Raw genomic sequence first — 15250 nt, forward strand, 5'->3', positions numbered from 1 at the left:
GTAAGACCATGAGAAGACACAGGGAGCAGATGGCCATCCACAAGCAAAGAGAGGCCTCATCGGAAAAACCCTATAAACACCTTGATCTTAGAATTTTAGCCTCCAGAATTGTGCAAAAATAAATATATGTCTGTTATATAAGCCAGCTAGATAGTGGTACTTTGGTATGACTGCCCTAAAAAATTAATACATCTGGTATAGGTTGAATGGAGACAGAAAGGAAAATCTAGGATTGACTGTTGCCGTAGGAGCATAGTTGGTTTTTTACTAAGAGGATGAAAATGATAGAGGCAATTGAGATAATCTACCAAAACACAGAGGGATCTAGAGAAAAGGCATTTCTGTTCTTTATCTTTTGATTAAACACTTCCTCAATATCTCTTTGGGGTAAGAGATAGGACCATTTTCCTAGTTACAAAGAACATGTTCTAAATCAAAGAGCATGCCAGCCATTCAAAATGATAAATGGCAACTTTCCTATGTTTGGCATTTGAACATAAATGGTGAACCGCTACCAAGTAGATACAACTTTTTTTCCTCCCTCTCTTATTCCCTCCCTTCCTCCTTCCCATTCAATGTCTTTTGTAAAGGAATTCCTTAGATCAAATATAAATAATGAAAAATGGGTTTTATTTATTTCTAATTCTTCCCAAAGGAACTGATGATGACCCTTTAGCAGTATACAGAAGGATCATTTTTCTGTGTCTCCTTTTATAATATCTTTTCCATTTAAAGTTTTCAATGCTTTTAAATATTAACATTTAGCATAACAATGGTTATAATAGATTTTATTTCTTCCGGTTCATGTATGTCTAATGTTTATTTTTATTGTTATTTACTTTTTCCATTTCATTTTTTGCCTATTGGACCAAGTTGCTAATCATTTCTTTTTTATTGTTGTTTTTTAGAAAAATTTTATTTGCCTCTGTCTTTTTTGCTATTTTGGAGTTTTATTGTTTATTTCATTGCTCTATTTACTAAACTTTGTTATTAGTGGAATACACATGGCTATTACATGAAAGTAATTTATAAGTAGTTCCTTCTCATTATAGACTTTTTTTTCTATTATTGTGCCCTCATTTTCCAAGAAGAGATATTGAGAATAGTCCACCTCTGAATCCTGCCTTATTTTAATGCTTCATTTTTGTCAGAGATATTTTAGTATTTTTAGTTCCAGATTATAATGTTTTCCCCAGCAGTGTGTCTTTTCTATGCTAAGAATCCTTGCTTAGCTTTTAAATTACATACTCTCAGCCCTCCGCCACTATATCATTATCCATTTAGATTAAACTATATATATTGCAAAAATAATTGCCCTAGTCTCAATTTCTTCTCTAATATTAAGATTTCTGTCCTAATATTTGTATTTTTGGTTACAGATTTTTCTGGAGATTTTTTTTCTCAGGAAAATTTCTTTCAATTTACTTATGATCTTTCTTCTATGTATTCTTCTTTTGCTTTTTTCCTCTGGGGCCACCTATTATTTTTAGTTAGTACTCTAAATCCATCTTTCAAGTTTCTAATGTTTTCTTAATATTTTCCATCTCCTTTATTATTACTTTTGTATTATTTCTCCTCTTAATCTTTGAGGCCACTAATTTGGATTGCAACAATGTCTCTTCAATTTGCCTTCATTTTTGAATTTTATAGTTGTATGTCACTTTTTTTCCACATAAACGTTTTTTGTTTGCTAATTTTGAAGTTGTTAATTGCTTTCATTATTTTTTTTCTGTGTTGCTCAAGTTACTACCTTTTCTCCGATAGTTCTATTTTACTAAGAGTTCTTCATTCTATGCCTTCTGTTTGTTTTCCTCTCTATCTAGTGGCTTATTTTTTTTCTGGTATTTAGGTTGAGCATCTAGAGTCCATTAAGCATGTAAATTACATAAGCCATCTCTCTCTGGAGAATCTTGGTTGATTAGTGAACCAGACAGCAACTTGTATATCTCTTTCTGGAGTCTAGATCCCTGAGAGAGGTTTCTCTGGTTACCAATTTCATTATTGTTAAGGCTGGTGGGTTCCTCATCTTGTGGAATAAAAGATATTTTTTATTATACTCTTCCTTTTCAGATTCCCTGGTCCAGAGTCCAGCATAACCTCTAAAGCACATTCCCTGAGTAGGGGCAGAGCATCAAGACTTCTTTCAAATTCACCATATTTAATAGTATTGCCACTCCAGAAGTCTCTCCAGACCATTACCCAGCTCTTGTTTCTACTCAATCTCCTCTTGAGAACGCAATTCAGCCAGAGGACTTGACTCTATCTCTGAAGTACCAACTTAGTTTGGGAAATGATCTGTTGGATTACACTTATGGGGCAAGGGCACCAGAGACAATCCTAATTTGTTGTTTTATAAGAATGTCCAACCAACAGTTCCTCAGATGTTATTATCCAAATAGGAACTGAAATGTGTTTTCCATTCATATACTTACTTTTAGTTTCTGAGAACCAATGAGCTGTACTCTTTATTAAGCATCTTTTAAAAAAATATTATTTTATTTAAATGTAATTGATTAACATATACTACATTACTAGTTTCAGACATAGAACTCATTCATCTATTGCATGTAACACCCAGTGTTACATTGCATGCCCTCCTTAATGTCCATCACCCAATTACTCAATCCCCCCCACCCACTTGCCCTCCAATAACCCACAGTTTGATTCCTATAGTTAAGAGTCTCTTATGGTTTGTCTCCCTCTCTGATTTCAGCTTATTTTATTTTTCTCTCCCTTCCCCTTTGATTCTGTTTTGTTTCTTAAATTCCACATATGAATAAAACCACATAATTGTCTTTCTCTGATTGACTTATTTCGCTTTCCATAATACCCTCCAATTCCAGCTTGCTGTTTTAGAGTAGAGTTGAAGTCTAAGAGAAGGGTTTTTCTTCTCCTTTATTTGAAATACCAACATGAATAAATTTTTTATAGCAAAGCCTGTACTCATTGAAGAGAAAACTAACCTCAGAACACTCAGGCACCTATTGGTCATTATGTTCACTTGACTATCACACTTGTAAACTCTACTTGGCTATTAAATATCTGAATCAATTTCCTGTCAGAGATAAATGTTTGTAGTCAAAACAAACTATTACAAATAAGTAGGTGCTGAAAGGAATTTATCATCTTAAGAAGCATGAATTTTTTGAGTACCTGTACATAGAATTGCATTGACCTGAGAGATTATGTTGGGGAAAGGATGGGCAAAGAGGACAATGAAAGCAGTAAGACTCTAGACCATCCCTGAGGACCTCACACATCTAATTAGAATTTATTGTATCTATATAATGAGGGTTACATGAAAAACCTGTATATCATTGGATGATTACAAAAGGATACACTTAAAATTATGTACCAGAAGACCATCTATTCAATTCATATACTGTAGTGGAAAGATCAGGAAACTGTGGATTTAAATCACAATTTTGCCTACTTATTAGGTGGGTGGCTTTGAGTCTTAAAAAATAGTAATATAGTGGTGGAGAAATAGGATAGTTCTGTTTGAGAAATTTAATATTAACCAGATACTTACCAGAATGCAGAATTAATGCTCTATAACTTCTTCCTATTTACAATCACAAGAAAGCATATTTGTGATAATGCCATTTAAGTAACAAAAATAGCTAACACATATTGGACAATTGGAGACTAACCATGTGCCAAACATTGTGCTTAGTACATTACCTGTATCATCTCATTTTATCTTCAGAGTCTTATGTGTTATGTACTATTTTTATTGTTATTGTGTACTTGAGAAAAATGAAGATTAGGCAAGTGAATATCTATCTATCTATCTATCATCTATCTATCTATCTATCTATCTATCTATCTATCTATCTATATCTGTGTCCATGGAATGTAGAGATATATTTGTGTGTCAGTGCATGTGTATGGGGGTTGTATGTAAAACCGTCTTGCAAAGCTTGCCACAAAAACTATTTTTTCTTAATAGTTAACTATGATGAAATTTGGTAGTGGAAGAAATCTAGACACTTATTTTTATTGGAATTAGTAAATTTGCTTTCCATTTGATCTTTATAGTTATGTTCAATATGATGTTAATTTATAATTCTTTCAGTTCTCTAATCAAACCATAGGGTATATATCTAAACTTAGTACTATTTAAAAAAAAAAAAAAAAGAAAGAAAGAAACTGGGAACTAGTATGTATCATTGATCCTAGGAAAGATGTTAGCATCAACAATCAGCTCTTGTCTGCCCAGTATGATTGCCTAAAACCCAAGTTACATTTCATTTATAGTTCATACTTCTTTAGGGCCTCCTGTATATTTCATTCTAATTAAAACATACCAAATAGTAATAAGATCTTGACAGGAAATACAGAAATTCTTGACAGCATTTAAATGTCATTTAACATTTATGTAATTTATAATCAAATATTAGACTATTATTCTGTTGATAACCATTTTTACAATTTTCTTTGTTCCCTTGCTTAAAGATTACCAATAATAAGCTTTATGATGCCTAAATGGTGATATAATTGAATTGTTGTGTACCTTCATGAAGTTAATTTAGAAAAATATTTTCTAACTTTTCTAAAGTAGCAAAACACTTTAAAAACCTGGTATCTTATGTTTAATTCTCTGATGGGTTTTTTTCCTCTAAAAGGTGGAAGGTAATTCTTGCTTTAAGGGTAGGCTAGTCTTATTGACTCTTCTAGAAAATAAAATATGGCGACAGTGATAGTATGAGTGACCAGGTCAAAAATGGCTTTAGGGCTTCCTCTCTTTTTTCTCTCTTGAATCACTCACTCTGGGAGAATATGAAGATCCTCATGAAGATCCTCAATATCATTGTAGAGAGTTACACATGGTGAAGAAGTGAGGTTTCCAGCTAATAGCCTTGTGAATGAGTCACCATTGAAGCAACCTTGGCTCACAACTTAATTGCAACCTCATGAATGACCTTGAACCATAACCACACAACTAAACTACTCTTACATTACTGACTCTCAAAATTTTGAGGGGAAATAAATATTTATTTTTTAAGTAATTAGGGATAATTTCTTACACAGCAATGATTAATACACATACCAATATATAAAATTGTTTTAAATGGGACTGATTGAAGATTGTTAGGCAAGAACCAGGAGAAACTAGACTTCCAGGCCTCTCTCTCAAACCCAGCTGAGTTCTATGAAGCAGCTTGGCATGGGCATAATGACTTACAGAGTATTAGATTGTTGTCCATGGGCACAGAAGCCATTTCTGTGTTTTTGAGATGATGGATATACAGATTTAACAATTTCTATCAAAATCACAGCCAGACTTCTTATATAGACAAAACTGTTCTAAAATTTAATAGACAAAGGATGTCAAATAGCTAAAACAATTTTAAAAAAGAAGAATAAAATGAGAGGAATCAGTCTGACTTCAAGGCTTTTTATGTATCCACAGTAATCCAAACTGTTTCGCAGAGGTAGGCACAAAGACTAATGGGACAGAATAGATATAGAAATAGACCCACACAAATATTCCCAATTAATTCTTGACAAAGGAGTACATTAATTCAAGGGAGAAAACAAATCACTTTTGAGCAAATGGTGCTGGAGTGAATGAATAACATAGATAAAGAATGAACCAAGGAGGGCCTGGTGGCTCCGTCGGTTAAGTGGTCCTGCTCAGGGTCCTGTGATCAAGCCCCTGTGAGGCTCTGTTCAGCAGGGAGCTTGCTTTTCCCTCTCCCTCTGCCTGCTGCTCTGCCTTGTGCTCTCTCTATGTCAAATAAATAAGTAAAATGTTTAAAAAAAAAGAATGAGGGATCCCTGGGTGGCGCAGCGGTTTGGCGCCTGCCTTTGGCCCAGGGCGCGATCCTGGAGACCTGGGATCGAATCCCACATCGGGCTCCCTGCATGGAGCCCGCTTCTCTCTCTGCCTGTGTCTCTGCCTCTCTCTCTCTCTCTCTGTGACTATCATGAATAAATAAATAAAATCTTTAAAAAAAAAAAAAAAAAGAATGAGACTCAACTTGCCTCATACATTATACAAACATTCAGTTAACACTGATCATGGATTTAAATGTAAAATGTAAAAGTACAAAATATTTAAAAGTAAAATGTTGGAGAAAATCTTTAGGTTCTAGAGCTAGGCAGAGTTCTTAGACCTGACATTGAAAGTATGACACATAAAATAAAAAAAAAAATTGTACATTGAACTTTATCAAAATTAAAAAAATTTGCTGTGAAAGACTGCTAAGAAGATGAAAAGACTATCAACAAGTTTGGAGGAAATATTTGCACACTAAATGTGCAAAGGACTCGAATCTGGAGTATATAAAGTTCACTCAAAGCTCAATAGTAAAAACAAAACAAACAATTTCGTCCAATTACAAAATGGGCAGAAGACATGAAGAATATATGAAAATGGAAAATAAGATAATGAAAAGGTATAAGTATCATATTGTTAGGAAAATTAAAACCACAATCAGCTCACACTATTAATTAACCAGAATCATAAAATAAAATATAGTAATGACACCAAATGCTGGCAAGAATACCAAGTATGGATCACTCATGGACCACATTTGGAAATGTTAAATGTTATAACCATTCTGGAAAACTATTTGGTGGATTCTTGAATAACTAAACATGAAACTATCATATGACTTAGCAGTTGCATTCCTGGGTGTTTATCCCAGAAGTATAAAAACACATTCACACAAAAACCTGTATATGAGTATTGGTAGCAGCTTTATTCATAGTGGCTAAAAACTGGAAACAACCTAGATGCCTTCAAAGAATAAATGGTTAGATAATTGTGGTACGTTCCTACCATGGAAAGAAGGAATAAACTGATGCATGCAAAAAACTGGATGAACCTCCAGAGAATTATACTGAAGAAAATAAGCCAATTACAAAATGTTACATACTGCATGATTCTCTTTATATAGCATTTTTGAAAAATTATGGACACAGAGAACAGATTAGTGGCTATCAGAATGGTTGTGAATGAAGTATGTTAGTAAAAATGCAACATGAGGGCTCCTTGTGGTGATGGAAATGTTCTATAAGTTGATGGTATCAGTGTCAATACCCTAGCTGGGATAGGGTACCATAGTTTTATAAATATCTTAACTTTGGGTGAAACTGGATAAGAGTACACAGGACCTTCCTGTATTATTTCTTAAAGCTGTATGTGATTCTAAAATTATCTCAAAATAAGAGATTTAATGAAAAATCAAACAAGCTTATACTTTCATATTTGTCTGTAGTTTAGTGTTTAATAAACACTTCTGTAAATCATGACATAGCCATCTACTTTCCTTAGTTTAGTAGGAATTGATTTAATATATATCTAACAATAAAGTATAAAGCTCTGATACTTATTCATAAATCATGCAAAAAACTTAAATCTACTCCACAGCTGTAAGCCTATGTTTCCCTGCTCCAGTCATGGAGTTGAGAGTGCCATGTAGTACCTAGGAGAGAGTCTACCTAGCATGAATATAGCTAAAAGTAAAGCCATTGACACTCAAAGTAGCCCTGCAGACATATACCAAATATACAAAGCTACTGACTTAATTAAGAATTCTAGAGAAATGTAGAAAATATAGTATGTATTATTTTGCCTTGAGTAAATGGCATCTGGATTACTGAAGGTTGGTTTTATATCTTTATTGTAGAAGATTATTTACCTTTTGTGCTTCCAGAGAAGTTGAGGCCAGCAGGATAATTTATGCTAACAGCTTTGCTATTTACTCTTAGAGTCATATGGAAAGAGTCTCTTTGTCTTTATAATTCTGCTAAATTATTATCCAGACTGGCAAAATGATTTCTGTGTAATGATTTTTTTTTTTTTAATGAACACACTTTTTAGTTGTCTTGGGCTTTCTTGAGTCAATATTCACCAGTACAATCTACTATATTTTATGGTCAGAGTCTCCAAAGAGTTATCACTTCTGTTCTCAAATCTGCATGTCCAATGGCAGAACTAACTACTCTGTGTCACCTGGGACATCAATAATGACTTGTTGGTTCCTATTGATTCTGCATCAGTGAAGGTTAGACACTTTTAAAACTACTTCCCAAACTAGGTTGTACGTATGCCAATGCCTTGGTTTCCTGCCCAATATCTTATTTTTTCCAAGGTTGAGATCTTTGTTGCAATTAAATCTCAGATCCTTTGTGCTGCTGAGAGCCATCCTGAACACTGACCATTTGGGGCTCCAACTGCCAAGTGATTTCTCTCTTTGCCACACTTTGCCAGCAATATATGCTCTGGAGTACACTTGTTAAGCACATGCTGTACCAATCCTAGGATTCTCTCACTCTGTTGGGTCTTGACTGTCCTGTCAGTAATGGCACCCTAGTCTTGACAAAATCCAGGTCCTGACTACCCAAGGCTATGCAGGATTATGTCTTCTTTTTTATTTTTAAAGGTTTTATTTATTTATTGGAAAGAGAGAAAGAGAGAGAGAAAGAGGGGAGAGAGTCAGAGGTAGAGGCAGAGACTCTCAAGCAGACTCCATGCTGAGCATGGAGCCCATCTGGGGGCTATTCCACAACCCCAAGATCATGATCCCAGCTGAAATCAATTCTGATGCCCAACTACCTGAGCCACCCAGGTGCCCCAGGGTTATGTCTTTAGTTGCTGATTTGGGTTATGCAAGTAAGTCATTGCATATTTTGAGATCAATGAAATTTTTGAAAGGAGGATTAAAGTATCAAAATAAAGGAATAAATGAGGGCTCAATAATTATTTGTTGATTGGAATATTTTCTATATTTTAATATTGACCCCAGAGCTCCATTATACATAAGTCAGGTTGTAAAAATAAAGTGTTATGAATGAATGCAGTGGGATAGTGTAAAGGATGAGCAGGAGAAAACTCAGCATCTAACCAAACAGCTATAACTTTTAATGAATTGCCATTTTAACAAGCTTCCCTGCCAATTACTGTCACAGAATCATATTAACATAAAGTAATCTATGTTTCTGATTTATTCATTGCTTTATGGCCATACATCTTTTGTCTTTTTTGCTTTGGCTTAACTCCATGGCTTCTAACATGATTTATACATTACTATACCCAATAAAATATTGAAACAATTGGGGTTATGGTCTGAGTGTTTCTACAATAACGATTTTTATCTTCCAACTAAAAAAGAAAAATGAAGGTCCAAAAATAATGAAATACAAAAAAAGTTTATTTCTATGGAGACTTATGCAATCATTTTATTTGAAATTGGCAGTTTTAAAACCATAATTTTGCAGTGTTTTCAGCACCAAAGTGCTTTAAGTTAGATTCTTTTCCTTTTAATCATATTCCATCTGATCTAGAGGTGTCAGCTAAACACAAAAAATCCCCATGGGATCTTGTCACTATAGCAACCAGATTGCAGTTTGCAATATCTGGGTAATGAAGTGCTGACACATTTTCAGCACAAGGTGCTAAGTAGAAGTTTGTTTCACTAATTAGGTGGCAAAAATAATCAATTCCTTTGTGATTAATGATGTCACAAATTATTCAGTAGACAAACCTGGAAAACTTTATTAACCACTACTTTATGTCTTATATGGAGGGACAAAAATTGATAAAAATCAGGTTTGAATTCCTTTGGTTAACTAGTAAGGAAGGATTAAGTGTCTGGGCCCATCCTACCCCCTAACAACAGACATGCTTTGTGCTTTGTTTAGTTTTTAAAGTTTCTTAGCTTGTTAACATTTTATGTGATTTAAGATCAAAGTGATGACAGCTTGAGTTTGATGTTTGCTTTGATGGCAGAGGACAGAAATGGACTGTAAACATTTGTTAATCTTATTGCCATCTGAAATTTACTGTTGTTTCAGATGCTTGTGCTTTTTCTTACTTAAATGAACTTGCATTTATTAAGTATGTTTTTGATGAATAGGACATCTTAGTTAATTGAATATGTTGATTAATAGGATAATTACTGTACCCTGGGGATAAATTGAATACCATTCTAGTCCTATAGAAATGGATAATCAAGGTGAACTCAAGGGTTATATAGACATGGTAATAGTTTTTAATGAAACCCTTCTAAATATCATATGGACCAAGGCCTCTTAATTCAGAGAAAGTGGGGAGAACTACATAACATTTCCCCAAGTTGGACATTCTTATTTCAGGGACTTACAAGTGACTGAGACTGTTAGAATAGTGGAGTGTCCTTCAAAAATGGATCCTCCATTCTCTAGAAAATTGGAAGGGTTGGCCTTTCTATTTTACTCCTACATCTTCCAGAATGGAAACTTCTTTTGTCTTTGGCTATTCAAAGTCCCCCACTTTTTTCCCCTCTGTCTCTTCCTGGGTCTTCCATAAACCTTGTTTTTATAAAAACACAGAGTCCATGATCTAAAAAGGAAATAAAAGGTAAACATAGGGATGAAATATGTGTCCGGTATCTAAGGGGAGACACAGTCACCTTTTAGTCAAGGATGTATACTTAGGCTAGTGCTTTCTTTGAGTCCTTGTTTCTATTTTGGAATAGGCTGAAGGAAGGGGAACACTGTCCTTGGGATAAATCTGAGATATGGCCCTGACACACACTGATGTAACACCTAACATAGCACCTAGTATATAATATGTAAACAATAAAATATATCGATTGTTAAAAATAATAGTGATCATAATAAAATGATATAGGACAGACAACCTATATTGAAATGACATAGGATTGGCAATACATAGTGAAATAATGTAAGACATACTATGCATAGGCAAATGATATGGGGCAGGCTATAAATGGTTTAGGAATTCAGGGAAGGAAGAGATTGCTTTGAAATGGATTGTGTACCTTGCTATAAAGAAGAGCATATTAGTGAGCAGGCAAAGCCTAGAAGGATATTCTTGAGGTTTTCATGGCCAATAGAATCAGAAGCAGGGAATGAACGAGTTTTGTGTGAAGGACAATGTCAAAGTGGTAGTGTGGCTGATCTGGGAGGAGGCCTGTGAGGTTGTTTAGGTCAGTTCCTTTCCTATGGACAGAGGAAGGCAAGACATGAGGGCATTTTGGCTACAGTATATTCTATTTCAGGACTGCAAAGCTATACTTGTGTTTAGGTGGACGGGCTACACTTATTTCCTAGGAGGCTTACCTGAAGCTGTGGGCTTGGATAAAAAAGATGGCCTTACTGAATGCAATTGTTTTTGGTCATAGTATATTCTCCAGGACAGGCCATTAATATACCAATGACCCTCAGTCTAGAATTCTCTGCACATGCAGTGGACTGCTCAGGTATCACAAGGTCTGTGAGTTATTATTATTTTCATATTTCATATGAAATTATTTTATATTTCATAAATATTATTTCAAAATCATATTTATAATAATAATTATTATTTTCAATGTCCTGGATCCCTGTAGGAGATCACACATTACTTATTCAAGGTTTATAAATGTGTAACACGATAAATCTAAAATAAAAGATTCTTCATTCTACTTTATGATCTAAATTATATAGAGTTATATATGCCCTCACGGTTCAAAATATTCATGATACATATAGTTTGAAAGATACTTTACAAAAATGCAACGTTCCTGATCTAGGAAGGAAAATAAAAGAAATGAAGTGGTAAAATTTGGGGAATTAGTAATTTATTCATGACTTCATTCAAACATTTATGCCACAAAAATTTCTTGAGCCACTTCTCTGTGCCAGCGCTTCTGCCATTGAGAACTCAAATATGAATAAAGCAAAAAGCCTTGCTATCAGTGAACTTAGAGTCAGCATTTTTAGACAAATGACTCATTAGTGTATCTTAAAATCATTTAGCTTTACCTATGCTTAACAAGGCTGAGACTGCCTTGGCTATATTTCTGGAGGGAAGAGGAATAAATTCATTGAAAAATATGTGTCAATAGACATTCTTTCTAGACATGGTGTTAAAAAGCATTAAGATCAATTATTGTCTGAGTTTCCACTAGGTGGTTTTTTTTTTTTTTTTTTTTTTAAATTTTTTTTTTTTTTTTTTTTTTTATTTATGATAGTCACAGAGAGAGAGAGAGAGATAGAGAGGCAGAGACACAGGCAGAGGGAGAAGCAGGCTCCATGCACCGGGAGCCCGACGTGGGATTCGATCCCGGGTCTCCAGGATCGCGCCCTGGGCCAAAGGCAGGTGCCAAACCGCTGCGCCACCCAGGGATCCCGCACTAGGTGGTTTATTTAACTAATAGCACTTGTGTGTTTTCAATAAATGCACCTTCCTCCCCAAAGAAGTCCAACTGGGCAGAAATCACTCTCATTTTCTTCAGTTAGATAAAGGAAGTGTTGTTATAAGTAATTGTGTGTGTGTGTGTGTGCGTGTGTGTGTGTGTAAATGTGTGTCCCTGTGCCTGCTTATGTATTCCTGGGCCTCATAGCTACTTTGATGTGATTATTGTAACAAAAGAGACAGGTCTTGGCTAGAACAGCAAGGCTACAGAAGCCACACAGAAAATTGTATAATTAGTCTTCAACTGTACATTGTACCTTGTTTAAAACAATGTCATGAATCTGTAGGAATCTACATCAGAAATCAACAAATCCTTTAGGCTTGAAAGACTCATCCTCTTTTTCTCTTATGCTTTGTCTTCCCCTCTTTCACCAAATTAGTGTGACAAGTACTTAGACATGATCATTTAAAAATACCTTTTATCATTTCAATTAATCTGCCTAATTTCAAGAGCAAGTTTTCTAATTTTCAAAGATTTAATTGCCTATTGTTACAGCTCTAATGTGGCAAAGTGCAAGGAGACATTGGACTGCCACTGCTACACATGGCAGAGGAAGGCTGTTAAGATAAACCCTAATCCTCCCTGTGTCACTCTGCCACTACACTTCCCCAAAGAACTAAGTATCAGTTACAGCATTTTCTTAAAAAAAAAAAAAAAAAAAAAACTGTTTTAAAGTCCCACTAATAGCGACTTCCGTATTGAAGACAGTGATTGAATTTACATACTAAAAATTCTGGTGGCCAGTGGTTCCGTGGCTGGTGGATCAGTGGCTGGTGAAGCATCTCTGTGATTCTCTTGGCCCTTCTTTCATGATTGGAAGTTAGCAGCCGCAGCACTCTGCCTAAGGTCCTAATAGAACAGAATCTCACACAGGAAGGAAGATGGGTAGATATAAAGGGACTTTTTTCTTGTGTGCCTCTTTTCAAGGAGTTAAATATTTCCCCTGAAGCACATATTAGATTCACCTTATTTTTCATTGGCCAGAACTGAATTAATGCCTATCTTAAGACCAATTGTAGGTAAGGGAAATATAATTTTAATGATTTGCTTAGACCAATTGTAATTCATTTCCTGGGGGAGGGCACACAGCTGCTTGAACAAAATTGGATTTCTGTTAGCAAGGAAGAATAGAGAAATGGCTATTGTGTAGGCAAACAAGAATGCCTTCTGTTTGGTTCTGATCTAAACAAATGTCTTTCTTTAGCTGTCATATTTTTTATTTATTTTTATTTTTTAAGATTGTATTTATTTATTCATGAGAGACAGAGAGAGAGAGAGGCAGAGACACAGACAGAGGAGAAGCAGGCTCCATGCAGGAAGCCTGATGTGGAACTCAATCTCGGGACTCCAGGATCACACCCTGGGCCGATGGCAGGCGCCAAACCACTGAGCCACCCAGGGATCCCCTAGCTGTCATATTTTTAATTCTCTATGAATATGCCATACCATTAGCAAATTATATTTATATAGTTTCACATCTGCAAGAAGTTAACTCCTGGGTTCTCTTTGTTCTTCATAATCACCCAGACAATAAAGTAGAAGTGAATATCATTATCAATGCCTTAAGGATAAGGAAACTGAAGTTTACTTGGATGAGGCAGAGTTGCATAGCTTAAGAGACAAAAAAAGGGTAAGCATTTTAGTCTAAATCTTCTGCAACATGATGCCCCTTTTTAAGCTATTCCATTGGTGTCCTCTTCAATTGTAACGAAGTTGCTTTGTCTCCACAATAACCACGGCTATATGCCCGGGAATAGCAGAGGAGGTGCTTGACAATCTCTTGACCTCATGCTACCAAGTCTTACGAGACTATAAACAGGGAGATTTACAGTCCCGCAAGACCAGGAGCCCTTCATTCATTAATGTGAGAATAATTTATTAAGCACCAGCTCTACCAAGCACTGTGTTAAGTTATGGAAATAACATACCAGACAAACTATTCATGGTCACTGCAGTTTAGAATCTAAAACAGATGACAGAATTTTAAATAATCTATCACACTGAAGTGTCACACCGGCTCTGAAGCAGAAGTAGAGGTGTGTTAAAAGCATTTAGTCAAAGCATCAGATCAAGTCATTGGGAAAGGGGAAAGTTAGAAAAATGTTCCAGAGAAATTGCTATTAAATCTGATACTTTTGAAATTAAAAAGAGGGAGAAGACAGTACTCAAATGTAGTATCTGCTCAATAAATATTTAATGCCTTTTAAAATCAGCTTTACTGAGATATAATTTGCATTACAATTTACTCATTTAACATATAGACTTCAATGGTTTTTAGTATATTCTCAGTTGCACATCCATCACCACAATCAATTGTAGAACATTTTCATTACTACCAAAAGAAACCCCATACTCCTTAGCAGATACCCCCAGAATCCTATTCTTCCTCCCCCAGCCCTAAGCAACTACTAATCTTTTTGTCTCTATAGCTTGGTTAATTTGGGACATTTTTGTATAAATAGAATCGTACAATATGTGCCCCTTGGTAACTGAATTCTCTAAAGTTTTCAAAGTCTAATGATGTTTTCAAAGTTCTTCTATATTATAACACATATCAATGCTTCATTTCCTTTTTATTTTCAAACAGTGTTACACTGTATGGATATAAGATGTTTTATTTATCCATTGATCATTTTATAGATATTGAGTTGTTTCTGCTTTTTGGTTATTTATGAATAATGCTGCTATGAACATTCATGGATAAATTTTTGTGTGCTGTTGAATTGTAAGATTTCCTTGTATATTCTAGGTGCAAGTTCCTTATATTTTATATGATTTGTAAAAATGTTCTCTGGTTCCATGAATTCTCTTTTCACCTGCTTATTGGTGTCCTTTAAAACAAAACTGTTTAAATTTTGATGATGTCTATTTATCTGTTTATTTCTGTTGTTACTGGTACATGATTTGGGGTCATGAAGGTGTATTTATGTTTTCCTCTAAGGTTTTATAGTTTTTTGTAGCTTCTAAGATTGTACAGCTTTTTTATAGCTCTTATATTTAGGTCTTTGATTACATTTTATGCTAATTTTTGTATGTACTATGAGTTGAATGCCTTT

The 15250-nt window shown here is 34.8% G+C and overlaps 1 long non-coding RNA gene across 1 annotated transcript in view; it reads right to left on the bottom strand.

The window, feature by feature from the left end:
• The window catches only part of LOC106558726, a 39880-nt gene extending 26791 nt beyond the window's left edge, over positions 1 to 13089 (bottom strand). The window contains exon 1 of the long non-coding RNA XR_005357619.1: positions 12920 to 13089. This is a non-coding gene — a long non-coding RNA (uncharacterized LOC106558726). The remainder of the gene's footprint in view (positions 1 to 12919) is intronic.
• Positions 13090 to 15250: the final 2161 nt, after the last annotated feature.

Source organism: Canis lupus, chromosome 4 (genome assembly GCF_011100685.1).
Source record: "Canis lupus familiaris isolate Mischka breed German Shepherd chromosome 4, alternate assembly UU_Cfam_GSD_1.0, whole genome shotgun sequence".
In the NCBI taxonomy this organism is placed as follows: domain Eukaryota; kingdom Metazoa; phylum Chordata; class Mammalia; order Carnivora; family Canidae; genus Canis; species Canis lupus.